This window comes from Carcharodon carcharias, chromosome 2, assembly GCF_017639515.1.
Source record: "Carcharodon carcharias isolate sCarCar2 chromosome 2, sCarCar2.pri, whole genome shotgun sequence".
NCBI classification, from domain to species: domain Eukaryota; kingdom Metazoa; phylum Chordata; class Chondrichthyes; order Lamniformes; family Lamnidae; genus Carcharodon; species Carcharodon carcharias.
In genome coordinates, this window is record NC_054468.1 from 51,780,651 (window position 1) to 51,807,941 (window position 27,291).

Here is a 27,291-nt window from a genome sequence, read left to right on the forward strand (position 1 = left end):
TTATGTAGTGTTTTGAAAAATTGAGGTTCCTGTTCCATTTCTATTTTCACTTTCTATTTCAGACTGGAGAAACAGGACATGAACTGAGCAGCCATTGAGAAGTTGTTTAGATTTTCATCATGTAATGTTTTCATTTATATTTGACTTTATAGCTGTAACTATAATCAGAACTCTTCACAAATGAAATTTCAACATTTCATCATAAAAAGAAAGGGCTCTTTTGCAAAATATTTCTATTTTCTGACGTTACTAAATCTTTTGGAATGAAAGAAAGCACATGTAACAGGCAATGGTTCTAGTGCTTTTATAACCTGTATTATTCAGAACTGAGCTAACAAATTACTGGCAGTCATGTGTCATGAAAAGCAGACATATGACATATCTGAATTGAAGTTATTTGTTACTTCTATTGGATGCAAGTCACCTTGTTCTGCTTTGCTGTCAATTTAAAATTCATAACTCAATAAGGGGTCCGAGTTATCCTACCTACACTGCATTGCTTTTTATAGTGGGAAATGAAGGTCCAGTTCACCTAATTGAGCAGGTGTGTAAATCCTTCTCAAACAACTCTTAATGTGTGCCAGTGTTAACTGGCACAGACTTGAGACTAATTGTCAACTCGAATAAAAGTAAGTAACCAACATGCTTGTATCAGGGTAAATGAAGAACTGTTTGGGGAAAATAGTAGTGGGTTGAAGGAAAAGAATAGTTTGTTTACCAACAGAATAACTTGACACAAGTGACTGACAGCAATATTTTACACTGCTCCATAATTACTACAGATTTCCAAGTGTGTTAAAATTAACCATTATAATTTAATCTTGTATTGTGATCTTGTAGACCAGTTCATTGTAAGAAACTGTGTACAGTACTAAAAATACAACTCTTGGTAGCAGCATAAAGGAAAGATAACTTTACCTTTATTCTTGCCCAACTGCTTCCCCTACCCCGTCATTTTCTGTTGTTTCCTCGGTGTACCGGGGCACCCAGCAATTTGAAGTACTTAGCTAGCACTAAATAGCCTCAACTTAGACGCTTTCATACAAACTGGGATGAGTTTGTTTGAATTGGGACCTGAATAGTTGTTTGCCATGTTAAGGGAAATAACTTGCTACAATGATTCAGTGATCTATTAAGTGCAATAGTTAAATTAGAAATGAGGGAGTTCCTTAAAGACTGAAATTGCTCTGTAGGATTTTCTTAGTTAACTGTCTAACATTCTCAAATAGAATCTGAATGTGCTTTTTGGATCAGGAATTGCCACAGATTGCATAGGACTGTTTGTGATCGCAAAAAAAATTATTACATTTTTCTCTCCATACTGTTAGGAAATAGAGATAGTTTAAGTAAGTTCTTTGTGTATTTGGGTCTGTTAAGGATAATACCTTTAAGTTAAGTTTAATTTGAATTTCTGTATTTGTGTGTTAAGAAAAGGTGAAGCCAATTTTAGTTTCACTTTAAAAGGTGCCTGCATTCTAATGAGATTTTTATGCCACTTGAAGGGAACTTAAAACAAAGTAAAAAAAGAACTGTGCTGTTGCCTAGCAACAGGGGTCCAGAGAGGGACACACGCGTACACACACACAAATACAAATTGAAAGCAGTTTGAGTCCAGTTGGAAGCAGCTGCCAGCAAGAACAGCCTAGCAGAGGGACAGATAGCAATTCCCAAACTAAAGTTGAAGACAGCTGAGAAGAGAGGCTGGACAGGAGAGGAAACTGCAGAAGCAGTTCCAGGAACCAAGGAAGAAAGTTCCTAAATCCAGGGGAGTGGAACAGGAAAGATCCCACTAGAACAATCTAGTCAAAGGGAGGACAGGTGTCCAGAAAAGACCCTGTTCTGTGGAAGTGACGGTATGGAGCAGAGAGGAAGGCTCCAAGCTTCAAGCTTAGAAAGACAAAAGCTGCAGGAAACAGATTTAAAGTGATACAGGCATCCGAGAAGCTAGAAGGCCCGAGGAGACAGGTGAAGGTCTGTAACTCTTTGCTATGGGCATGTGAAGCAGTGGTGTACTGTTGATGGCAGGTTTGGTGAGAGAGAGTGCATGGAAGAAAGCTTGAATACATGTGGTGACCCAGGGGAGAGGAACACTGGAAGGAGAGTTCAAAACCCTGGAGGTGAACCCTTGCAGAAGGTGTTTGAGAGAAAGTGTAGGTTTGGGTGAAGAGATCAGAGCAGGTTCTTGGAGAGTGGAGATTGGAAATCCTCATGTGAAAGATGGAGTTCAGTAAGACTGGTTGGCTTACGGTGTGAGAAGCGTCTGGGGAGGAGTTGAGGAGAGATCCATTGCAGCTGTTTGGGGTGGCATCTGTCACTTGGTTTCAGAATGTGGTGTGTCTGAGCACACAGGTCACTTGTTGGTTTACATGGACTGTGTACTTACTGTGAATATTAGAGTATAAGATAGCTTTTGTAACTTGTGTTATCCTTATAAATATCTGTGAAGGCATAGAAGGCGCAGACTTGATGGGCCAAAGGGCCTTTTTCTGTGCTGTAGACCTCTATAACTTATGAGTTGTATTGAAGGAGTATTGTAATATAGTTCATTTTTTCTTGTTTAATAAGTGTTTTGTTCTTTTGTTAAAAGTTCATCAGCTGACTTTGTTCAGTAGCCCCTCTCCACATATCTAAACAAAAACTAAAAGTTAAGATCTATCAAGCCAGGTTCTGCCCTGAGATTTGGCTTGTCCAGTAGTAACACCAGCTGGGATCATAATATCTACTCTTGGATTACCTTCCGGGTCTGTCCTGTCCCTTGACACACCCTCCTGCATGTTTTGCTTTAGTCCCCTCTGCTCAGAGTGTCTGTTTCAATAATTGTAAATGTTATCTATTACATTTATAGCCTTGAAAATAGCATTCTATTCAAGAATATTTCATAATATTTTTGTTGGTGAAAATTGAGCCAGTAACACCGTGAGATATAACAGTGTGTGCCATTTAAGACTTCTTTCATCTGTTTTGAATTTATTTTTCTTCCCTAACCCACACATTCCATGAACTGCACCCAGTCTGGTACACTTTCAGAGCTATAGATGTCCTTGAGTAACCTTTAATATTTTCCAAGTACACCGTGTGTGATTTCAACAAATTGGCATAAAGATGCAATATTTGTAGTTCTGCACCAAAAAAAGATTTTAGTGTTCAGGCTTATTCAAACATTTTCTCTCGTATTTACAACTTGGCTACAGTTTCCATGGGTAGCCCTGCCCATATTTTCCAGCATATATGGATTTACTTGTCTAGGTTTACCAGTTAACCCCTAATTGCAGGTTATTGTAGTGTATACAGAATATCCATTATCCAGTAACCTCTGAATGTGGAAAAGAATGATACAAAATTAAAACCACTTAGGCTTATTTACAGATATAGAATCAAAAAGACACAGCAAGACACAATATGTAAACTCAATTGGCTCTTTAAAAACAGAAGGAACACAGTATCAAATCCTCTTGTGTGTCTCAGTGAGATCTTTCTTTTTAGGTGTCCCTGAAGCATGGGTCTCAATCAGCTGGTAATTGCCCCAACATTAATTTCTCTTTTTGTTCTGTCTGGCATTTGTACTTCAACACCACCAAAAATAGATTAACTGATCATTTATCTCATTTGCTGTTTGTAAGGCCTTACTATGTGAAAATTGGTTATAGGAACAACGATTGTTGCATTTGCCTAAGGAGCGATGATTACACTTCAAAATAATGTTTTAGGTATAAAGCACTTAGGATATTCCAGAGGATGTGAAAGGCACAATATGTAAATTCAAGCCTCCTTTTTTTTCTTGTCTCTTTTTGCATCCAAGTGTTTTTTGAACGATTCAAATATAGATTTTATGGATACTGGAAATGATTATAAGCTTGTTTTAATTAACAAAAGCGATACCATCTCTTGAGTAGACATCTTCTGTAAACCATCTGCTCCTCCCCGAGACTCCATTTCCACTTTTTTTTGTATAGATACACAGTAGTTTGCTATATGGTTACAGTTATCACTTGTTCATACAGCAGTTTTTTAAAAACCTAAGGTTATACTATAACTACGTCATTTACCACTCCCCCCTCCCTCCGAAGCCCGATCCAAAGATAACTTTATGCAAATGGATGGGGATCTCCTAGGGCAAATTCTTATGTCCACATGATAAGCAATTAGTAAAGTAAACTGTCTACTGTAAAGAATAAAATGCCAGTATCAATAGTAGCAAACATCCTTTCTTTCTCTCCACTGGTGCCGATCTAATAAATTTCTCATTTCAATCTATATTCTTTAATTTGCTGCATGTGAAGGGTGCCCCTCTCCATTAGGGTGCAATTGCTTTTTGAAATATCTACAAATCTAATGTACTATTCCATTGCAAAGAAGGTTTCAACTTTTTTTTTATATAAGAGCATGAATTTACTAACTGCCTGCATCAGCAAATGTGATTTATGTGTAAAATACACAAATTGATGTGTACCACCTGGTATGATTAGCTTGCTATCTCTTTTTGACATCTGAAGTATAACAAAATTCCTGAAGCTCCGACACACTTTGAAACAGAATAGGAGAATGTATTCAAATAAATGTTGGCTGAGTATTTCCTCTGTGAGCACAACCTGGAAGTTAAACCATAAAAAAGCATCCATTCAGCTCATATTCAAGTTATGCTCAAATTTCTTGTGAATCCCACTAGAACCACCAACAAATGTTAAAAAGCATAATGTCAGTAGGAATTGGTGAAACTATCATGCTCAAGGAAAGTGCCCAAATCTCACCATTGTTTTTGTATGATAAAAGTTTCAACTCATTTGACCATTATTCGTGCACATTAGGCACGGTCTACTTATGAACCTGTAATTGGGGAAGCTTTTCAATTTTTAATGTGACTTGTGTTTGTGTTGTAAAAATGAATTCCGAGAAATAAGTGCCACTGAGGATAATTTTAAAAAACTCTATTGTAACTCTAAGGTACAATAAAACACCAAAAAAACTACTTTGTTTCCTGCTGTGCCTGAAAATGTGGTCATAATTTGAAGAGAGCCTCTGAGAAAGCACAATTGCAGGAAACATGCGTGTAAGGCTCTGTAACTTGGGGCTGGGGCTATTTGTAATGAAGGGAGAAGGGGTTAGAGGTTGAGCGAGAGGGATCAATATCAATAAAACATTGAGAGGATTTGTGTGTATTACGCTTACAGCCATCACATCTGAAATTAAGACAAAGCCTCCTTTTATATTTGTTTCTCAGCAGTTGGCCCAAGACAGAAGGAACTTGTAAGACTAAGTTCAATGTCTGATAAGTATAAATGACAATTTTAATACAGCATAGCCAGAGGGGTGTAACTCATGTACGGCCAAAATTCCACAATCTTTTAGACTGTCTATTTGAGTTGCACCCATTTTGTATGTGTCTTTGAGTGCAAATATGCAGGAAATTGCAGGTCATTGTCTTTTTGGGGTGGTATTGGTCTTGCGGTGCCTTCTTTCGACCGTCTCATGACATATTGTGTGTGAATTTGATTTTTAATCTGTAAAATAAAACTGTAACATCAACTAGTGACTCAAGGTGAGTTTTTAGAAAGTATTTTATTGGAGTATTTCTTTTCACTAGCAGCTGGCTTTGGCTATTGTCTATAATTGGTGCAATAATTGCTTGTTTGGATGTGAGAGTTGTCATAAGCAGCTCAAGTTTAAAGTACCAAGTTCTAAAAGCTACAATGACTTCCCCCTGGATATGCTGTATTAAAATTTTCATTTTCAGTTATCAGACATGGGGTCAGCATTAAAAGTTTCACCAATCTTGACCAAATTGCTGAATATAGTAACTATAAAAAGAAGGCTTTGTCTTAATTACAGATACTATGACTGGAAGCCCTTAGTGCAGAAATGTCATGTTCATTTCTAATAATGCCCAATTTATTATTGTATAGTTGTATTCAAGAGCCAACTGATCAGAAGGTTGTATAGCATTGTAAAAATTTTATAATTTTATCAATAACACAAATGAAGCACTAGTAGATCTTGTTTGCTGTTAAAGTATATAGATTATATAAATTTGTTTAATGGCATTTTCTATTATGTTTCTGGTGTCATTTAAAAAAGAAACAGCAACATAAGTGCCATCATCTGACTCGCCTGCGAGCATTGAATATTCTACGAATTGGTGTAGACTGTGATCGGATAATGTTTGGCTGTCTGTAATAGGCTTTGAACTACCTTATGCAATATTTAAGGTTATTTTTGTGTCTATTTTCTGATTACATTTCTGCTGCTGCTTTAGTTGTGTCGACATCACAGACTAAAATCTGTATTCTGCCAACATTTATATGAGTAGTACTAGCTAAACTAGGCATGACCTGCTGAGATGGTAGCCCTGATAATGAAATATTTATAAATAGAAATAATATAGGCCAGAATTTCACGCTCCCCCACTGATGTGGGGTGGGGGGTGGGCGGGTGCGTGACATTGAAGGAACGAGATTCCCTCCAGATTCTCACCCACCCCAACCACACAACAATTTTACGCTGAGACATTCAAGACCTTGGATGGGAAGCCTGCTCTTGCCCCTTTTGAGGCCCTTGAGAGCCGTTTTCTGCCCAGCCTCATTTTTTAGGCTAGCAGGAGGATTGACTTTGTGTGAGGGAAGCCTGAAAATCAATGGACTTAAGATCTCAGGCAGGTGGGGGTGCCTCCATCAGAAGCCCCCTTCTGAAGCTGGGCCCTTCCCCCTTAAGGTCTGGCGATTTGCAAATGAAATGTCCATCCCTCCCACCATCCCCCCACTGACCCCTCCCCTGCCATCCCAATCACCCCCTTTGCAACACCCCATCCCCACCTCCCCCCCCCCACCCCCGGCCTTTCCTACCCTCCCGCCCCGGGACCCTTTGAACTTACCTTGACCTCTGTTGCCCAGGCTTAGACTCATGCGCTTCCTCTTCAGCCCACTGCAGCTCTTGTCACAGCAGGGATTGGAGAGCTGGCTAGCAACTCTTTAAGGCAGGGCTTCCTCCCGAGTGATGGCGGGGGTCCTGCCTGCAACTACTTAACACTCATTCGAGCGTGAAATGGCTGCAGGGCACTGTGAGTCGGTGGGGATGTTTACCCTGTGAATTCTTCGGATGGCAGGAAGCGCGACTCTACCGTCTGAAAAATTCAGGCCATAGAGATGATTCTTGTAGATTTCAAGTGACGGGGCTGTGACTGACTATTTCCTTTGGCAGATAAAAACAAAAAACTGCGGATGCTGGAAATCCAAAACAAAAACAGAATTACCTGGAAAAATTCAGCAGGTCTGGCAGCATCGGCGGAGAAGAAAAGAGTTGACGTTTCGAGTCCTCATGACCCTTCGACAGAAGGGTCAAAGGGTCATGAGGACTCGAAACGTCAACTCTTTTCTTCTCCGCCGATGCTGCCAGACCTGCTGAGTTTTTCCAGGTAATTCTGTTTTTGTTTTGGATTTCCTTTGGCAGCTTGTTCCATTATGGGGTTTCCCTTGGGAAGAAGGAATGTTGATACACTGTCTTGGAAACAAATAGCCTTTGTAGTTTGTGTGGATGGCTACCTTGTGTTTTGTCATTACTGGAGGGCACCAGGTGCTTGTTTCTGTCAATTCCCATCAGTCCATTCCATATTTTACAGAACACTGTCAGTCTATTTTTCTCCCTCCTTTGCTGTAATGATACCCATTCCAAATCTTTGATCAAGGATATAATGCTGGTGCATTTCCCACCCTGATTTGTCCAGAATCATGAAGCACACCTTTGGATCGCTTCAATCTTATTTCTATGTCTTGTCGTATAAGGATCCCAAAGACCAACTTGCATACTCCAGGATTTTGGATGTAATCAGGAGTTCTCACTAAATGGGCTTTGCAATTCTGAATTGTTGCTTAAGAACTGCATTCAAGTAAGAGTTACTAAAGTGTTTTTTTTATTTACATACCTTTGGATGTAACTTTTTTTTTCTTGCTAGTCGGGTTGTAATCTTTATCATGCATTATATTTTGTACAGTTATCCATCCAATCAATGATGTATTATTCATCCAAAATAACAACCCTTAATAGTGGCATTAAGGGAAAATTGGTGTTGGTAACTGAAAGTGAAAATGCACCATTCTTAATGTGAGCAGGAAAGCCCATCTGCACACGAGCTGAAATATTAAGAGTATGAACAGTCAGGACTTTTACAAGGGTGTAATATACTGAATTGCAATTATTGAACAGGAAATATAGTGGTCCAGCATTAAAGTGTATTGTCTCGAGTGCAATTTGTACTGCAACTTATTGGTATCTTTATGTACCACTGGCTTATTTCACTATTTTGTATGTGCATATTGAAGTGTACCAGAAGTCATAGACATGGTCTAGGAAAATAAATGTGTAAGCTTGCAACATTGAAGTTTCAGCCTTTATTTCTCCAAACATAATACAAGTAAATGTTTGTATTGCAATATTTAATGCACCTGGACAAAAGAACAATCTATTAATCCAGGATTCCTCATTTTGGTACAGGAAATGTTCTGGAATTCTGTTTCTCAATGCTGTCATTCTTTTACTCAGTTTTTATAGCCCTTTTGCTCTGGTGCTTTACTTTTCACATCATCCTTTTTTGCTCTTGTATTCATTCATCTATTTTTCCTCATGTTGTCTGTTTATAGTACTACATTTCTTGACATGTAACCTCTGTAGAGTCTTCTATTGATGTGCTAACCAATTGCTCGCAGTGGGCCAAGAATGGAAAATCAGATTTTAATTTTCCTCCTTCCTGCTCAGGGATGTAATTTTCTTGGATTAGAATATATGCAATACCATTCCACATTAACTTGGCTGGTATGGGTTTTTCTCCTGACATTATGCTTTGTAGAAACCTGAAAACTAATGAAAGTTAAGGTCACGATAGGGAAGTTTAGGAGTCCTCTTTGAATGGGTGCTTGGAGACTTTTTTGGATGTTGCATGGCGTCCTTTGCCAGGACGGGTGGATCTTTAGCCCTTTTTTAATTTATTACTGTTTAAGATTGTGTGTGTAGTTTCACTGATGGAATGTCAATCGTTCCTTTGGAGTTTTCCTTTCTCCCATCGTTTTTCTGCATTTATGTTTTCCAATCAGACAAACATAAAACTTCTGTGTATGACCTAAATTAGTTTAATTGGATCTTGGTTGGGGGAATAATGATAGGAACATGGGAAAGCCCTGGACCAAAAAAGACTGCAATCCCTAATACTCCCTTAAATATAAGAAGGCCAAGGCAGTAAACTTATGTGGCCTGTCACCTTTGCGCTTTTGGAAACAGAGCCTTATCCTCCAATTTAAAAGTAGGCACACTACCAAAAAGTGAGTGTACTCTTTAAAAATTAAACAGTGTTTGTACATATTACCCCACAACACCCAACTTGGATATTTCCGATTTCTTGGTTTCCCATGCTGCTTCCCACCTGTGGCATTCTGCTGCTTCCTTGCAATGTTGGTGCTGCGCACTTTCTTCAACTCCAATCTTCGGCATTCCATTCCAGACTTTGCTGGGGCTAGAGTTTGTCATCGTTGTCATCTGATCCTGAATATTTTCTCTGGCAGGCAGTGTCCTGTGCTTTGGGTGAAAAGTGGATCATGTGTTTCGTCGCTCTCTAGAGCTGTTGTCAAGTACTGTGGTTTGCAGTTGTTAGGTCCGTCCCTTCCATTTAGCAGAGGAAATTGTGGCTGCTGAGGAGACCTCCTGACCAGGAGATAAGCACCAGGATAATTGAGCCCGGTCAACTTGCATTCATTTGAACTTGAATTGCACAGAAAATAGCCATTTTTTCCCCCTATAAGCCAGTGGAAATGCTGAAATACACAGTAAAATGTTCTTGTTTAAACAGTGATTTTTTTTTCTCTTTTCAAATTATGTTTTTTTTCTTAATCTAATTTTGTTCTTGAGCCTGCGATTGTGTAACTGCTAATAACATTTCCAGAAATAAAAACAGAAAATACTGGATGTACTCAGCAGGTCAGGTAGCATCAGTGGGGAAAGAGACGGTCAACGTTTCAGGTGGATGCCTTTCATCAGAACTGATGAGTACTTCCAACATTTTCTGTGTTTATTTCCAGCATCTGTGTTATTTTGCTTTTATAACATATTTCCATGTACATGTATGTTGTATGTGTATCTGATTCCAAATGCCATTAATTCACTCATTCTCTAGATAATCCTTGTAACATTAAAAATACGTGTTGGCCAGCGAACTTTCCCTTAACGTCAAGTAGCCAGCAAAAAAGCAAAAGTGGGCAAAAAATTCAAGAAAGGTCACCCCCATACATATTACCTTACATTATGGTTCCTCTCTGGTCCAAATGGGGCTGAACAATTGCAGATGCAGTCGTCTGGGAGTGGAAAAAACAATGTAGAGCTTGATTGGAGGAGCAGCAAGCTGGGAGAGACAAAATTTGTGGAGCTGCTCCTCCAATCACAGATTCTGCCTCTCCCACGTTGGCTGATCCAGCTCCTTCAATCACTCATCTCTTCCTGTTACAAAGCCACCCTATTCCAATATAAAAGAAAATAATAAATATTTGGGTCTCGGCACCATCGTCAGTACACCTGGAGGGGGGAGGCCAGGCTCTGACTTTCTGAGAGCCTGTGCATGTGGGAGGAAGACACTGAGGAAGGAGAGCAGAAATTGTGCCGAGAAGGAGGCCTTTCAGGGTGAGAGAGAGGGCTTGTGGAAAGGCAACATTGCTCACTTTCGCACTTACAGCTTATTTTATTTATTTATGTATATGATTCCCTAACTTCTTTAAAAAAAAATCTTTATTTTTCCTTCTAAAACCCTCCTCTTGGGTCTGGCTTTCAAATTTACAAACTATTGCTGGAACAACAATAACCAAACAAACACAAAAAAATTAAATTATTTCCTCTTCTATATTAGTCCAACAAATTATTTTCTGAGTAACGTGTAAAGTAGAGATATCTTGGGTAGAGGGAGAAAAATATTGCAGAGGAAATCCAGTTTTCTTTGTTCCCCTTGGGTTTTTTTGTAAATGCTTCTGCTATAGAAGTGTTTCTCTGTATTAAAGCTCTTTGGTTGTTGTACATGACTTTTTTTTTACAAAAAAACACTTGATGTGTACAAAAAGTTGGGAGTCCAGTTGATCCAGAAGAGCATGTTCTTCCAGGCATTGAGTTTGCTTTAATATCAGCCACTGGTTGAATATTACAGGGTGGAGGAGTTGAGTGAATGAAGGAAAACTGTTCAATTGTGGTTGGATTCTTGGCTGCCTGCCCAGCACCAAGTCTCTCGTTTCTTTAATATCCTTTAATGGAGGTGTAGAGTGAGTTTGCAAATTCCTGCTTCGAGAGAAATTTGATTTCTAACTTAAAACCTTGGATCTGCTTCCAAGAAGCCCTGACGATCAAAAAGCAGCTCTCAAGAAAATCTCATAAAGAGCCCTCAAAAAAAATTGACTCCTAATTCCATGTGACCTTTTTGATATACCAGTTTTGATTTGTGCTGATTAATTACAATTTGACAGCAAATGGTATTCTGTGTTCTTAGTTTTGAATGAAATTGCAAAGCTAGAACCTGGTAATCTGTAAACCAAACATCATAGCTTTCTAAATTTGGACTTGAAACCGGAGCAGTGCACTCCCCTTTAGTTTGATACAGGCAGGTTTCTTCCTGAGGATAGACTGTATATTCAGTTAACCTTCTCATTACCCATTTTGAAGTTTAATCTCAGACATACTTGACAACTGGTTACCCCAGACCTGTCGTTCCAGGAGTCAAGGTTAGGAAGAAGAGAATGAAAACTATGTATTATGAAAGCTGCTGGTCAGTCCATTCAAAACTATCGTGGAATTTGAATTGGGTATAAATACTGAAGTGCAAACTGAGTTTACAATTTGTCATCTAATCTTTCAAGTATGTTAACAGCCTTGTAATGTTTTCCTACTTGTTTGGTATTCAGAATGTATTGCACTCTGAGCATTCTATTTACTAGAGAATTGTAGCTGAAGTCATGTTTTGTAGATACATTATAAATTTAAAATATGAATGAGAAATAAGTGCTTTTCTCAGCTCAGCAATTTTCACGGAGACTCCAGTGCTTCTATTTACTGTGTTTAAAGATCATTGCAATTCATTGTCATACAGCGATGAGTGAAGATAATTTTTATTGATCATGATCTTTATAGGGAGAATTTTGGTTAACTCATGCAAGCTTTGCCAAGTCCTTAAATCTTTGTAAACTTTGTAAGACCAGTGGGAGGATAAAAGAAAGGCCCTAAGATGAGAGCACAATGAGACTGGGGTAAGGGTAAAAGAGCAGACCACAGAGCAAAAGCACAGCAAGAGAATAAAAGAACAGGCCTCAGATTGAGAGCACAGCAAGACTGGCAAAAGGTCAAAAGAGCAGGTTAGAGGGCAAGAGCGCAGGAGACTGGTGAGAGAATAAAAGGACAAGGTATAGACCAGGAGCACAGGAGACTGGCGGGAGAATAAAAGGACAGGATATAGAGCAGGAGCACAGGAGACTGGCGAGAGAATAAAAAGACAGGGTATAGAGCAAGAGCATAGGAGACTGTCGAGATGATAAGAGTTAGTGGGTTCAGAGTACAAAAGACCTGTGGCAGGATAAAAGAGCAGGGCTAAGACTGAGAGCGCAGCAAGAGTTTAAAAGAACAGGCCTGAGACCGAAAGCACAGGAGACTGACGAGAGGATAAAATGGTTAGTGGATTCAGATTGCACAGAAGACCGGCGAGAGGATAGAAGAGTTAGTGATTCAAAAACCAGAGAGAGGATAAGGACCGTGTTCCAAAAAATTGAAGCGTAACGTCACAGGAAAGCAGATAAGTGATTAGTTAGTGAGTTTTTCTCTCTTTCTCTCTCTCATTTGTTCAACTAGGAGCTGGGAAATTATTTTTTCCTTTCATAGAATGTGGGTGTCGCTGGCTAGGCTAATGGAAGTTAAAAATGACAACCACAAAGATAGTACTCTAGATTACTCCCAGATCCATGCACCAGCCAGAGTAGAACTAAGAAGATGGGGAGGATCAATGCATGTCTTGATGCATGGTGCTGGAGGGAGGGCTCCACACTCTTAGGGCATTGGGACCAGTTCTGGAACAGGAAGTACCTATTCAAAAGAGACATGTTGCACCTCAACAGAATGAGTACCAAGAGGGAGGTTCATTAATGTGGTTGGGGAGGATTAAACTAGAGGGCACATATAGAAATGCGCCTCACTGATCCATTTGGAGGAGTGAAAAACTTGTTAAAGGCAGCAAAACATTTGTTCAACATTCATTACAACTAAAAGAAAATGTAGTCTTTATCCTCTGGTTGTATGTACTAAGACATTGTTCACCTTTCAAGTTTTGAAGCAGTTGGGCTCTTGCTGTTTCAGCTATCCTTGTGTTGTTGCTTCTGTCTGTTTGTCTCTCTTTTCTTTTTATTTTATGCTTATTATGATCCCAGTTGATGTTACTACTGGACAAGTCAGATCCCTGGGAGGAACCTGGCTTGATAGATTCTAACTTTTTTTTGTTTAGAAACATTGAGGGCGGCCACTGAACAGAGTCACAGTCTGCTGATGAACTTTTAACAAAAGAATAAAACATTTATTAATCAAGAACAGATTAACTATATTAACTATACACTACTCCTTCACCCACACCTATACCGTTGCAGATATATACAGATTCATAAGGATAACACAAGTTACAACAGCTACCTTACAGTCTAATGTTCACAGTAAGTAGAAAGTCCATGTAAACCAATAAGGCAACCTGTGGTTGGACACCCCGCTCTGAAACCAAGTGACAGATGTCACCCAAAGCAGTTGCTATGGATCTCTCATCAACTCCCCCCAGATGCTTGTCACACTGTGAACAAACCAGTCTTACTGAACTCTGTCATTCTCCTGAGGGTTTCCAATCTCAATGCTCAAAGTACTCACCTTGGAAACTTCTCCCAAACAACGCTTTCACTTGGATGTCTTCAACAAGGATCCACTTCCAAGGGTTTGAATTCTCCTTCCGATATTCTCCTCCCCTGGATCTCTACATGCATTCAGGCTTCACCCTCCACACAGACACTCAGATATTCGGCTGTGCTAAGCAGTACACCACTGCTTCACAGGCCTGTGGTAAGTCACCCACCTTTGGCTGTCTCGTCGGATCTTCTGGCTTCTCACAAGCCCACTTCTGCCTTGGATTCAGCTCACTGTGCAGCTTTCTGTCTTTAAATCAGAGCCCTTTCCTCTGCTCCTTACTTTAACTTCGCTGAACAGGATCTGTTCCAGATTCCTGTCCTCGTTCTTTGACTTAACTGTCTTCTTGGGACCTTTTCCTGTACCACTGCCTGGTTTTGGGACTTTCTTCTTTGCTCTTTGGAACCTGTTTCCTGCAGTTCCCTCTCCTATGTCCAGCTCCTCCTGGGATCTGCTTCCAACTGAGGTCAAACTGCTTGCTGTTTCTCCCTGCATCTCTGTAGGTCTCCTGTCGCTAGACAACAGCACCCGTTTTTTTTCTCTACTATGTTTTAAACTCCCATAACCACTAACCTCCTTGGTAACACAGCTTTTCACTTCCAAGGGTTGTAAAACCTCATTAAAATACAGGGCTTCAGACTTGCTGGCTCCATCTCACAGAGGAAAACCTCTAAATGAAACTAAACTGAGCCTTCACCCATTTTAACACAAGATTTAAAAAAAATTAAACTTAAAGCTATATCTTGTTCCTAACACCTACAAATATAAATACAACTTACTTAAAACTATCTCTAGTTCCTAACTATGCTTCTCAATGCTGCTCTGCTTTCTTTCTTTTCCAGGCGGGAAGTGGTGTGCTGTGGCAAAGAAGAGGGCTGTCTCAGACTGCGTTTTCCAGCCTTCAGTGTTGGTCAAGTGGGGAAGGGATTTGTGCAGGGCCATAAATCTTATTTTAGACTGGGGACACATGATACAGGAGCAATCAAGCCTGGGTTGCTTTGGATTTTGTGATAGAAAGAAAGGAATTTATATAACTATTCCCACAACTCCAGATCATCCCAAATCCCTTTATAGCCAATGTAGAATTTTTGAAGTATAGTCACAGTTGGGTGTGGCAAGTGAGTCTGCTGGGATGATCAGTCAGATTTTGGATTCTGGGTCAGGGGAAAGAGTAAGGGATCTGACAATGGCTGCTGGAGTGTTTTGGGGAAAGCGAATCTGTGCAGGATGCAATATATCTTCTCTACAATCCTTTTCATTGTCCCATCAATGATATTGTCTTCCGTAGCCTTTCCAAACACCCTCTTGCTTGTTGTAACCTCCATGCCACTTGTTACCTTAGCTTTTACCCTCAAGTATATTGTCTTTCCTTCACCACCATCTTTGCTCATTCTCTAATCTTTTCCATTGCTCTTCATTCCCACCACTCCCATTGTTTCTCATTAAGGTTGATTTGATTGATGTTTTCAGGATATTAAAGGGAATAAGTAAGGTAAATTGGGATAAACTATTTCTGTTAGTTGGACAATCCAGTAATAGGGGGCATGGTTTAAAAATTAGTTACCTTTCGGGAGTGAAATTATGAAGCATTTCTACATTCAAAGGGTGGTAGAAGTTTGGAATTCCCTTTCGCAAACAAAATTGATGCAAGATCAATTGTTCATTTTAAAACTGAGATTGATATATTTTTGTTTGTCCCATATCTCTTAATGCCTTAGGCTAAGGTGAGTGTAAGGAGTTAGGTTGCAGATCAATCATGATCTCAATGACTGGCAGAACAGGCTTGAGGAGTTAAATGGCCTACTCCTGTTCCTGTGTTCATAACCTATCTTCTTTTGTTATCACTCCCACACATTTCTCCCATGCATTTTCTTGTTCCCTGCTCCAATCCCCCTCTCATTCTTGCCATATTACCACTGAGCCCTTACCGATCCCATACATCTTCTGAACCCCTCCCTTCTCATCTGCATTCCCTTTGACCACCCAAACATTTTCCTCTGAACCTTGCTCCTCATCTTCACTTCCAGTACTTTTCTCTGCATCCATTGTCTCCTTCCTCTTTCCTGCCCATCCATCTTGAATGGAAAGAGCAGATATCATGGAGCCTGACAAGTAGGCAAGCAGCTCCAGCAGGTTAACTGTGAACAGGATAGATCAATGTATGATGCAAGCTCTGGGTTGGGGGTGGACCAAAGAGCAGTCAGTATGTAGAAAAAATAAGCCTGTAATGGCAATGAGAGCTGAGTAAATTGAGTGAAACAAAAGTAAAATACTGTGGATGCTGAAAATGCTGGAAATATTCAGCAGGTTATGCATGCTTATGTGAGGAGAGTAACAGAGTTAATGTTTCAGGTTGCTGACCTTTCACCAGAACCGGATAAAGTTTTAATACTGTAGTCATTGTACACTCCAAGAGATAAGATTAAGTGATTATGTTAGTCATCACTCTACTATGAATTGTCCCCATTTGTATGCAGTAGTGCTACTTTCAAGTCATGCATAGTCAGGCTCATGCAATACGAACTTCTGAGCTATAAATGTGTACTTATGAAGTATAAACCCAAAATGGTCACTTTCCTGTAAAACAAAAGGAGCTAAATTGTCAGTTGACCCTTTCTTTCCTGCAAATACACATGGGGCTGCAAGAACTCTGGGCTAATCTTCATGTCTGCAAGTCTTGACATAGTCGTTAAAATTCAAATGACCTTCCTGACCATATCTATGAGAAGTCATTAAAATGCAAACAACCCTTACTGTGATAATGGCTGCATTTCACCAAAAAAACTGGATTCATAGTATTGTTGTATACTCTTTTGAGTCCAAACTTGAAATCTGGAAAATGGGTGTGTAAAGTTCCATCTTATTGAGGTGATATGTGGATGAGTGATACTCAAACTCCAATGGCTGACAATGGCCTAACCATAAGAAATATGAGGAAAATGGAAAGAGAGGCTCTGGTCACATGACAGAAATTAGGTTTCTGATAAGTGGTTTTATAAGGCATATTTGATTCAGGCAGGATCAGAAACATTTAAGCCAACAAAGGGAAGAGACCCTGTCTAAGGTCACCACCTTCAAACTACATGTAGGCAGAGACTCAGGTTGACCTTGATCTCTCTCTACCTGAGGAATGTTTCAGGGCTTCGCTATTGCATTTGACTGGAGCAGAATAAAAATAATCTGCTCCGACAAACGTAAAACAACAGCAAATCCATCCTCCTAAACCTGCAGAGCTTTTCTTCAGTGGACAAAAAAGGATCCCAGGCCTGCATCATTTCAAGTCTTCACCCCACGGAAAAGCAAACTTAAAGAACTCTTGAAATCCTAAGACCTAAATTCATGCTACTTCGTTAAATCACAATCTTTTTTGTATCTGTATGAGAGTGTGGGTGTAGTTATGTATATCTGGGTGTTAAAAAAATAAATATCTTTTAAAACTTGCGATAGAACTTGTCATTTGTCTGTTCCTAATAGTCATAGCATTCAGGTTGAAATACTTTTTTAAAATATGCTGTCTTCAGTCGCTCAAGAGGTGGAAAAAGGGAGCCATCCCTATCATATCTCCTCTGCCCATAACAATATGCAGAGGCTGCCTAGGCGAATTAACCAGGAAAACTGACATGGGAGACAGAACTTGGAGAAACTGGAATTACCTGGCTTTGGCAGTAATGATGGTTGGGTATAACGGCAAGTAGACATGCTTGTCTCTCTATTCAGTCTAAAAGTAATACATAGGTATGACGGGGAGGAACGATAAGTGACATAGGATAAAGCGTAAATGCAGCCAAAATGCTTGCTATCTGATAAACTTTCAATATACTGGTTTATCTGCGAAACTGCATTGCCTCATCCATCCCTCGCCCCTCTCCCCACCCCACCCCAAAAGTGCTCTCCTTCCTCTTCCCTCCCTAACAGTGCTCACCATGGCTCCCCCCACCCCCCAGCCCCCAACAATGCTCACCCTGTCCCTCACCCCCTGCCATTTTTCATCCTCTCCCTCACTCTGACAATGCTCAGTCCCCGACAATGCTCGTTACCCCTCCGCATGCACCCCCCAACAATGCTGACTCTTCTGATGTTAGCTGGATCGCAGCCTGGGATTCTGCAAGGTAAGTTAGGTGGGAAGTGAGCATTCTTAAGTGTGGGTGGAGGGAGCTGAACATTGCCGGGAGCTGCTGATGAGCATTGTCCAAACAGACTGGTGAGCATTGTTGGGAGGCCAGGATGAACATTGCCAGGAGAAGATGGTGAGCATTGTCAAGAGGGGAATGGGTGGTGAATGTTTTCTGGGGGTTCGGGTGAGCATCATCGGGGTTATTGTGTATTGCTTTGACACCTGAGCTGATTAACTTCAATTTGCTCTCCCCAGCAGACTTTTCACCTGCTAGGAAAAGCTCTAAGTAAATCTGTGTAAAAACCAGGGTAAGTTTGGTGCAAAAAGCTCGTCTCCCTACTGTCGTAGGAATTCATGAAGTAATCTGGGAGGGCTAAAACTGGTAATTGGAAGTTTAAACTTCCCGCATAAAAGGTTTATCTACTTCTTCATGTTAAACATATGGATAGGCACGGCTATCTGTGTATTTGCAGGTGAAGGGACTTCGCCAGTGTACTGCTGCTTATCAGCAACTTGAGTCATTTGTAGTTCCCCATCTTCAAAGATTCAGGCCTGTAAGAATTACTTTATGTTATATTCCTTCAGACAAACATCATTGGATGCCAAATAATTTTCCTGTTAATCCCCTGTTTTACTGGCTTGGACAATTGTCTTGTTTTACATTAAGGGTAGCTTTTGCAATTTGTACTTAGGAGAAAATATGGCTACTACCTTTAAATGCATCTGGACTTCTCTAGTCAACTTGAGTTTCCGCTTTGAATTTTCCCTCTTTATGTTGACTGCAACTTAGCATCAAGCTGACCTCCAGTTTAAAAGCAGGACAAGTATTCCCAAATGCAATGTGTACAGATGTTAACATTATACTATCCTGATGTAGGGTTTTTCTTTTTTGCTATTTGTAATATAGAGGCCATGAGCTGTGGGAGGTCAGGAATTGTCTCACCAGCTTCTGGTTAACTCCAATTGGTATAGGACCAACTTGTTCAACCATCCTTCATAGGATAAGCCCTTCAACCTAGGAGAGAATCGCGTGAACCTTCTCTTTACTGCTTCTAACACAATTATTTATTTTTTCAAATAGGGAGATCAAAACTGTACACAGTATTCCAGATGTGGTCTCACCAAGGCCCTGTACAACTGCAGTAAAACTTCCCTACTTTTATATTCCATTCCCCTTGTGATGAACACCAGCATTTAATTTGCCCTCCCAATCACTTGCTGTACCTGCATATTAACTTTCTGTGATTCATGTACCAGGACACTCAGATCCCAATGTACCACTGAGTTCTGTAATTTCTCCCCATTTAAATAGTTACAATGCTTTTCTATTCTTCCTATCAAATTGGGCAAGTTCACATTTTCCCACATTGCACTCCATCTGCCAAATTTTTGCCCACCCATTTAAACTGTCTCGATCCCTTTGCAGACTGTCTACCTCCTCTTGACAACTTACTTCCTACCTACCTTGGTGTTGGCAGCAAATTTAGCTACCATACATTCAGTCCTATCATCCAAATCGTTAATGCAGATTATAAATAGTTGAGGCGCAAGCACTGACCCCTGTGACACTTCACTTGTTACAGCTTGCCAACCCAAAAAAGGCTCAATTTATCCCTAGTCTCTGCTTCCTGTTGGCCAACCAATTAATTATCCATGCTAATATGTTGCTCCCTACACCATATTCTCTTATTTTGTGTAGTCATCTTTGATGTGGCACCTATCAAAAATGCCTTTTGGAAATCCAAGCACACCACATCTACAGGTTCCCCTTTATCCACCTTGCTTATTAGTTTTTCAAAAAAACTCTAATTAGACACAATTTCCCTTTCACAAAGCCATGTTGACTCTGCCTGATCACATTATGATTTTCTAAGTATCCTGCTATAACCTCCTTAATAATAGATTCTAGCAATTTCCCTATGACAGATGCTAGGCTAACTGTAGTTTCCTGCTTTTTCTCTCTCCCTCCCTTTTCAAATAAAGGTTTTATATTAGCTATTATCCAATCCACTGGAACCCTTCCAGAATCTAAGCAGTTTTGGAAGATTGTAACCAAAACATTCACTATCTCGCAGCCACTTCTTTTAAGACCTAGGATGCAGATCATCTGGTTCTGGGGACTTGTCAACCTTTAGGTCTAATAGTTTTCCCAGCACCTTTTCCTTAGTGATGGCGATTGTTTTACGTTTAGAGTCACAGAGACACAGAGGTCTACAGCGCAGAAAAGGCCCTTGGCCCATTGAGCCTGCGCCGGTAAAACAAGTGCCTAAATATTCTAATCCCGTTTTCCAGTGCTAGGCCCATAGCCTTGTATGCCATGGCATCACGTGCACATCCAAATACTTCTTCAATGTTATGAGGGTTTCTGCCTCTGCCACCCTTTCAGGCCATGAGTTCCAGGTTCCCACCACACTCTGGGTGAAAAAATTCTTCCTCACATCCCCTCTAACCCTCCTGCCCCTTACCTTAAATCTATGCCCCCTGGTTATTGATCCTTCCACTAAGGGGAAAATTTCCTTCCTGCCTACCCTATCTATGCCCCTCATAATTTTATACACCTTAATCATGTCGTCCCTCAATCTCCTCTGCTCCAGGGAAAATAATCCCAGTCTATCCAATCTCTCCTCATAACTAAAACTCTCCAGCCCAGGCAACATCCTGATAAATCTCCTCTGCACTCTCTCTAGTGCAATCACTTCATATAATACGGATTCCAGAACTGCACACAATACTCTAGCCGTGGCCTAACAGTGTTTTATACAGTTCCAGCATAACCTCCTTGCTCTTATGCCTCAGCTAATAACAAAGAGTTAAATGTGAGAACAGGTTGCATGAACTTATGTTGTGGTCCCTTGAGTTTAGAAAGTTGAAGGTTGATCATAGAGGTCCAAAAAATGATAAAGAGTGTCAATAGGGTAAATGCAGAACTATTCCCTCTGGTGGGAGAATTCAGGACAAGGGGGCATTATCTTAAATATAGAGCTAGGCCATTTAGGACAAAAATTGGAAGCACCCTCCCATTCATCTTTTGAATTTCAGGTATCTTTGGGAAGTTTTCTAAGTCACCTAGTGAAGACAGGCACAAAATACCTGTTTAATGCCTATGCCTTTTCCTTGTTTTTCATTATCAATTCCTCAGACTCACTCTTTAGAGGATCAATGTTAACTTGAGTTTTTTTTTCCTATTTAAATACTTGTAGAAATTCTTCTCTTTTTACATTAGCAGCTAGCTTTCTGTCATACTCCACTTTCTTTTGCAGATTTGTACAGTGTTTCTTTCAATTTGATTCAATCTTTAACTTCTTTATTAAGCCACAGATAATGCATCCTTCTCAGAGAGTTTGTTTCTCAACTGGGACAAATCTTTGAAGAGAGTTATTTAATATCTCCTTAAAAGTCTGCCATTGCATCTCTGTTGTCCTACCTTTTAACCTGGTTTCCCTGTTCACTTTGGCTAGCCCTCTGCCTTCATACCCACACTCCATCCCTTCAAACTGAGCATGAAATTCTATCATGTTATGAGCATTGTCATCTAACCGTGAGGTTATTGATTAATCCTTTCTGATTGCTCATTACCAGGTCTAGAATAGTCTGCTCCCTGATTGGTTCTAGAAAGTACTGTTCTAAGCAATCGTCCCAAGTACACTCTATGAACTCATCTTCCAGACTACCTTTACCAATCTGATTGATCCAATCTACATGTAGGTTAAAGTCACCCATGATTGTTGCAGTACGTTCCCTATATACCTCATTTATTTCTCCCTATATACTCTGCCGTCGTGTAACTACTGTTAGGGGGCCTATAAACTACTTCCACAATTGACCTTTTACACTTACTATTTCTTACCTCTACCCAAACTGATTCTACTTCTTGGTCTTTCGAGTTAAGGTCATCTCTCACTACTGTACCAATGACATCCTTAATTAACAGAGCTATCCCACGACCCTTTCCTAGCCTCCCATCTTTTCGAAATGTCAAATACCTTTCAAAATGCAGGTCCCAGCCTTGGTCACTCTGCAACTATGTCCACATGATGGCTGTCAGGTCATACATATTTATTTCTATCTGTGCTAACAATTCATCTATTTTGTTATGAATGCTGTATACATGCTGGAAACAGAGCCTTTAACTCTGTCTTTTTACTATTTTTGCAATCTCTGGCCTTATCTGCTGGTGCACCCAAGTTTGTATCTCTGTCCCTTCCTGGCACGTTCTGGTTATCTTTACCAAAATCGTTACCCTGCTCTAGTAGCTCATTGTTACCCTTTGATTTACAACATCTCCTCTCACATGATCCCTTTCCCCCCACTATTTAATTTAAAGCCCTCTCTAACATCCTAGTTATATGGTTGGCCAGAACACTGATCCCAGCATGGTTCAGGTGAAGCCTGCCCCACTGTATAGCTCCCACTTTCCCCGGTACTGATGCCAGTGTCCCATGAATTGAAAACCATTTCTCCCACACCAATTTTTGAGCCACACATTCATCTCTCTAATCTTATTTACCCAACGCCATTTGGCATGTGGCTCAGCGTAATCTCTGGATTATAACCTGACAACCGATTTAAGATTGTCAGTCAGACTCTCAGTGTGGCACATTGACGTGTACTGGAAGCTATATACGTTAATACACAGGGCCCTGTTCTTTGCAGACAGAAAGAACATGTACACACACTGTATCTGTTTCAGCTATACACCAATAAGTGATAGCCATTCGCTGGCTCATTCCCTAGGGCAATGTCTTGACCAATCAGAGTCAAGCTGCCTGGTTTAAATTTCAAACAATGCTTGGCAATAAACTGTCAATCAACATCAACTGGTGTATTCTCCATGACGATGACTCTAACAATCGGAGTCCACTCAGTGATGAGCTGCTGTCTTTGTGCTTGCTTACTAATTACTGGCATGATTCCAACTCTCTAGCTGCTCTGAACAGAATACCACTACTCACAGGCTTTCCTTTGCTCCCACCTGCCAGCTTCACTTCAGCTTCACTGAGCTGAGAACTGCTCTTGGGCATCTCTGAATTCCAGTCTCCCCAGTTGCACCGAGCAACTGCTCCTGGCCTTCTCTTATTCCCAGCTGCAGGGAGCTAGCAACAACACTTCAGCTGCATGGAGTGAGCAACTTTCTGCTGCTTCCTCAGCTCCAGACTTGAAAAGTGAGGCCACATGATCAGTTTTATGTTGCCAAAAACTCTGTCACCTGGTCACATTCTGCATGCCAAAATCCCAACTCTATGGTCAGGATTTTACTTTTAAAAAAAAAAATGGCTTAAGACATCTTTCGTGCCTACATAGCCTGTCTCCCCGCCCTCCCTGCCGCTCTTTGTGCTGGAGCCCCAGGCATGCTGGGAGGTGTTGTCCTTGGCATCAGCCTCAACCATCTCCTAATGGTGTATCGTAACACTCCCCTCTGCGCCCTGCAGTTCCTCCCACAGCATGACCCAGAATGGCAGGTAGCATTGTTAGATTACCTCGCATCCTGCCTACAATACACAGCAATCCCAGCCCTTAGTCTTGATTGAGAGGATACAAGGGTTTGTCTGGTGCAGAAGCTGCTGGACTGGGATAGGTGGGAGGAGCAGAATAGATGGAGAGCAGGAGGAAAAGATGGGAAACAGGAAGACAAGCAGAGAGACCCCTTCCTTTCCTCCATCTCCCCTACCTTTGATCCTCCTCTTAACCCCCCCCCTCCCTTTTGATCCTCCTACCTTTAACCTGCTTATACACAAAACTATATCCTATAATGGAATGTGTAATCTGTGTGATATATTTGTCTATGTATGCATGCTTAGGCAATGCTTTTCCCCCTAATTTGTAGTGAATCCGTTGTGTTTACAAGTGAGGCATAATTTTACTGGGTAATGGAATTTTTTAACTTTACTTCAAAATTGCTTTCATTACTCACAGGTCAAATGTAGCATATCCTGCTTTAAAATAAAGGCATTTTATCATTACAATACTACAGATGGCAGAGCTTAATTTGACACCAGAATTGAGGTTAAATGAGATGGCTTAGTTTGTTTTGGAGGTGCCCTTTTTCTACCTAAAGAATTGATTTTCCTCGATCTTTGGAAGAAACTGTGCTACTGTCAGCAAGTTAAAATTACTGTTCCAGCTGCTATTTTTTCTTGCCACGTGAAGGCTAAACAAGCACATTAGCAACATAGTGCATTTGCAAACTTACTTGTGCTGACCTGTTTCTCAATTTCTCAGGTACTATGGAATAAATAGTATAGATTCCATGGCATTTGGAATTTAATATTTATAAATTAATCTGTTAAACTACTTCTCAACCCCCTCCCAAATGAAGTGTCCTAATTCTAGCTTCAGAATTGTGAATTTCAATATCTCATACAGCTATTCCGTTGGCCACTCTGTTAGTTTGGTGTTAGATTATGGACCGTTTTGAGTTGTGGCCTGCAGCTACTTAGAATTGAGTTGAAATTTCCCAAGCTTGTTAAAGGAGATTTTGTCCTACTTGTCTGAATTGAACTCCACTAGCACGCTGCGTAGGACTCCACCTAAATCCTGAAGTTGAAAATAGTTTGCTAATCCCCCTTACACTGTCAGCAGTCTTTGCCAGAAAGAACAGGCTATTTCATTTGACTTTCTTGAAACATAGGAGAATGTGTAGTTCAGAGAGCAGCACTTTTCCATTTGCCTACATTTAGACAATTTAAAATTAACTCAGTTCACATTAAGTAATGAAAATCTCACCAGCATTTGGTATTGGATATCGATTTTCTCTACGGCAATAATCAAAACTGAATAGTGCCTGTAGCTGTGTTGTGGAAAAAAAAACACCAGTAACTTGAATATTTGCTCTAAATTAGAAAGGTTATCCAATCAATAGCTATTCACACAGACCAAGAAATGTCCAAGTTTGATCCCAAGGGTTGTGCTGAGGGTAGCTGTAAAAGTCTAGGTGTCTAACCGAACAAGTGGAAAATTGGCCAGTATTCCTGCTCTGGATGGCTGCTGTTGGAAATGGGCTTCTGTGGACATCAGGTGAGAAGAGTGTTGGGTTTGACTGATGAGCTTCACAGGTAAATAGCTTGCCAACTGTCTCTGTTTAAGCTGACATGTGAAGGTAGCAATTGTATGATGATCTGTTTAAAATATGTAATCCTGTGCCAGAGGATGGCATTCGTGCAACCAGCAATTGGTCAATTTGTTCATGAGGTGGCATGAGGGGATAGTTGTGAAGCTGCATCTAACTCTGCTGCTTATCAAGTACTTGGGGTGGTTATATATTTAAAATAACAGTTGTACTGATACTTAACAAAAAATATATGATTTCTCTCTTTTTCTTTGTCTTTTTAAGCCTTTCCTGTGTCAAACATATTCTCTAGTTGATTGAGTTGGCAGGCAATCTGCTTTTGGATCTGTTAGCAATTGTGGAAGTGTGGCACAGATTGATTCACCCCCTTGAGTGCATCACTTCTGCTTGATGCCTTTGTCCCACTTGGTCAGGGGAGCCCAGCTAAAATTCAGAGTATTCTGCCATATGCAACCACTCAGGCATGCAACCTTCATTTTTCTTTTTTAAGAAAAAAGGATTTTGTAACAAATACAGAATGCCATTGCATATTGTTAGAATATGAATAACAGCACAACCGAGTACCATTTAAAAAAAAAGAAAATTGCAAGTCAAGACTGAACCACATGTTGGTAAAAGTAAACTTGAACAGGTAAAGCTTTGAACTTGCTCAACATGGTTGAGAAGTTGCATAATGGTAAAATAGAATTTAGTTTGAATTCTTGATCTAGGACATTTCAGTTTGGATTGATTTATGATGATTGGAATACTAAGCTACAATGGATGTAATAAAAAAATAGATTTTTTTAAACTTGTTCTGTTTCTTGATATTTCTGAAAGTGTTGTTTATTTGCAGTTGTGTTCTGCTTACTTAAAAGGCATTTATCATTTTAGAATACCAGCATTTAGACATCAATAATAGGATTATTTCTACTGGAGCAGGGACAGATATGAAGGAGAATCGATAGAGATTTTTAAAATTGATGGATTTTGATAGGGTAAATCCGGAAGGTTTATTTCCTTTGAGTGAGCGTTAATAACTGGGGTCAACAGTTTAAAATTATTTGAAGAAACAAGAGCTGTTAAGAGTTTGCTCCTGTTATAAAGCTTTTCAGCTGGTATAAGGACCATTTCAACTTTTAGGGAGAAGTAATTAGAATATATGGCACAGAAACAGGCCATTTGACCCAATCAGTTCATGTTGGTGTTTATGCTCCACTCGAATCTCCTCATCTAGATCTATATCACCCTCTAACTTCTTCACCCTCATATGTTTGTCTAGCTTCCCCTTGAATGCATCTATACCAATAGCTTCAAACACTCCATATTCTCACCACTCTTTGGGTAAAGAAGTTTCTTGTGGATTTTTTTAATGGCCACTGTAGACTGATGGCCTCTAGTTATGCTCTTCCTGAGAACAGGAAACATTCTTTCTGCATCCACTCCATCAAAACCTTACATTAAAAGATCTCTATTAGGTCACCCCTAAGCTTGCTTTCTTCAAGCGAAGAAATATCAATCCTTTCTTGATATGTTTACCTAGGCATTTTTTGATATAATCTTTGTAAATCTCCTCTGCACCCTCTCTATATCCTTTTTACAATATGGTGACCAGAACTGCATGAAATACTCTCAAATATGGACCAATCAAGGTTTAGCATAACTTTCCTACTTTTCAATTCTCTCCCTCTAGAAATAAAGCCTAGTGCTTAGTTTACTTTTTTAATGGCCTTGCTAACCTGTGGCACAACTTTGTGATTTGTGCATTTGTACTCCGAGATTCTTTTGTCCCTCCATCCCAACTAGACTTGCACCTTCCAAGTAATAAGTGACCTCCCTATTCTTCCTACCAAAATGTACGACGTCTCATTCGTCTGTGTTGAATTTCATTTGCCAATTATTTGCCCATTCTGCAAGTTTATTAATGTAGATAAATAACCATTTGAAGTAGAGGAAGATACAGGACTCTCGGGAAAGACCAGGGATCAACAGGATTAGTTAGTTTTGGATTGCAAAGAGCTGGTATGGACTGGATAGGCCATTTGGCCTCCTACTATGCTGTTACCCTTTGTGGTTAAGGTGAACCTTCAACAGGATGAGAAAACAATACATAATATGCTTCACAAAATTGCACATGGTTATGCATAAAACTTTATTATAATGACCCTGTCGGAATGGCAAACAAGAACACTCATGT

At 40.1% G+C, this 27,291-nt stretch overlaps 1 protein-coding gene across 3 annotated transcripts in view; it reads left to right on the forward strand.

Moving 5' to 3' along the window:
• Positions 1–27,291, forward strand: part of tbl1xr1a (tbl1x receptor 1a) — a 199,943-nt gene that overhangs the window by 123,401 nt on the left and 49,251 nt on the right. The gene's annotated exons all lie outside the window — the stretch shown is intronic.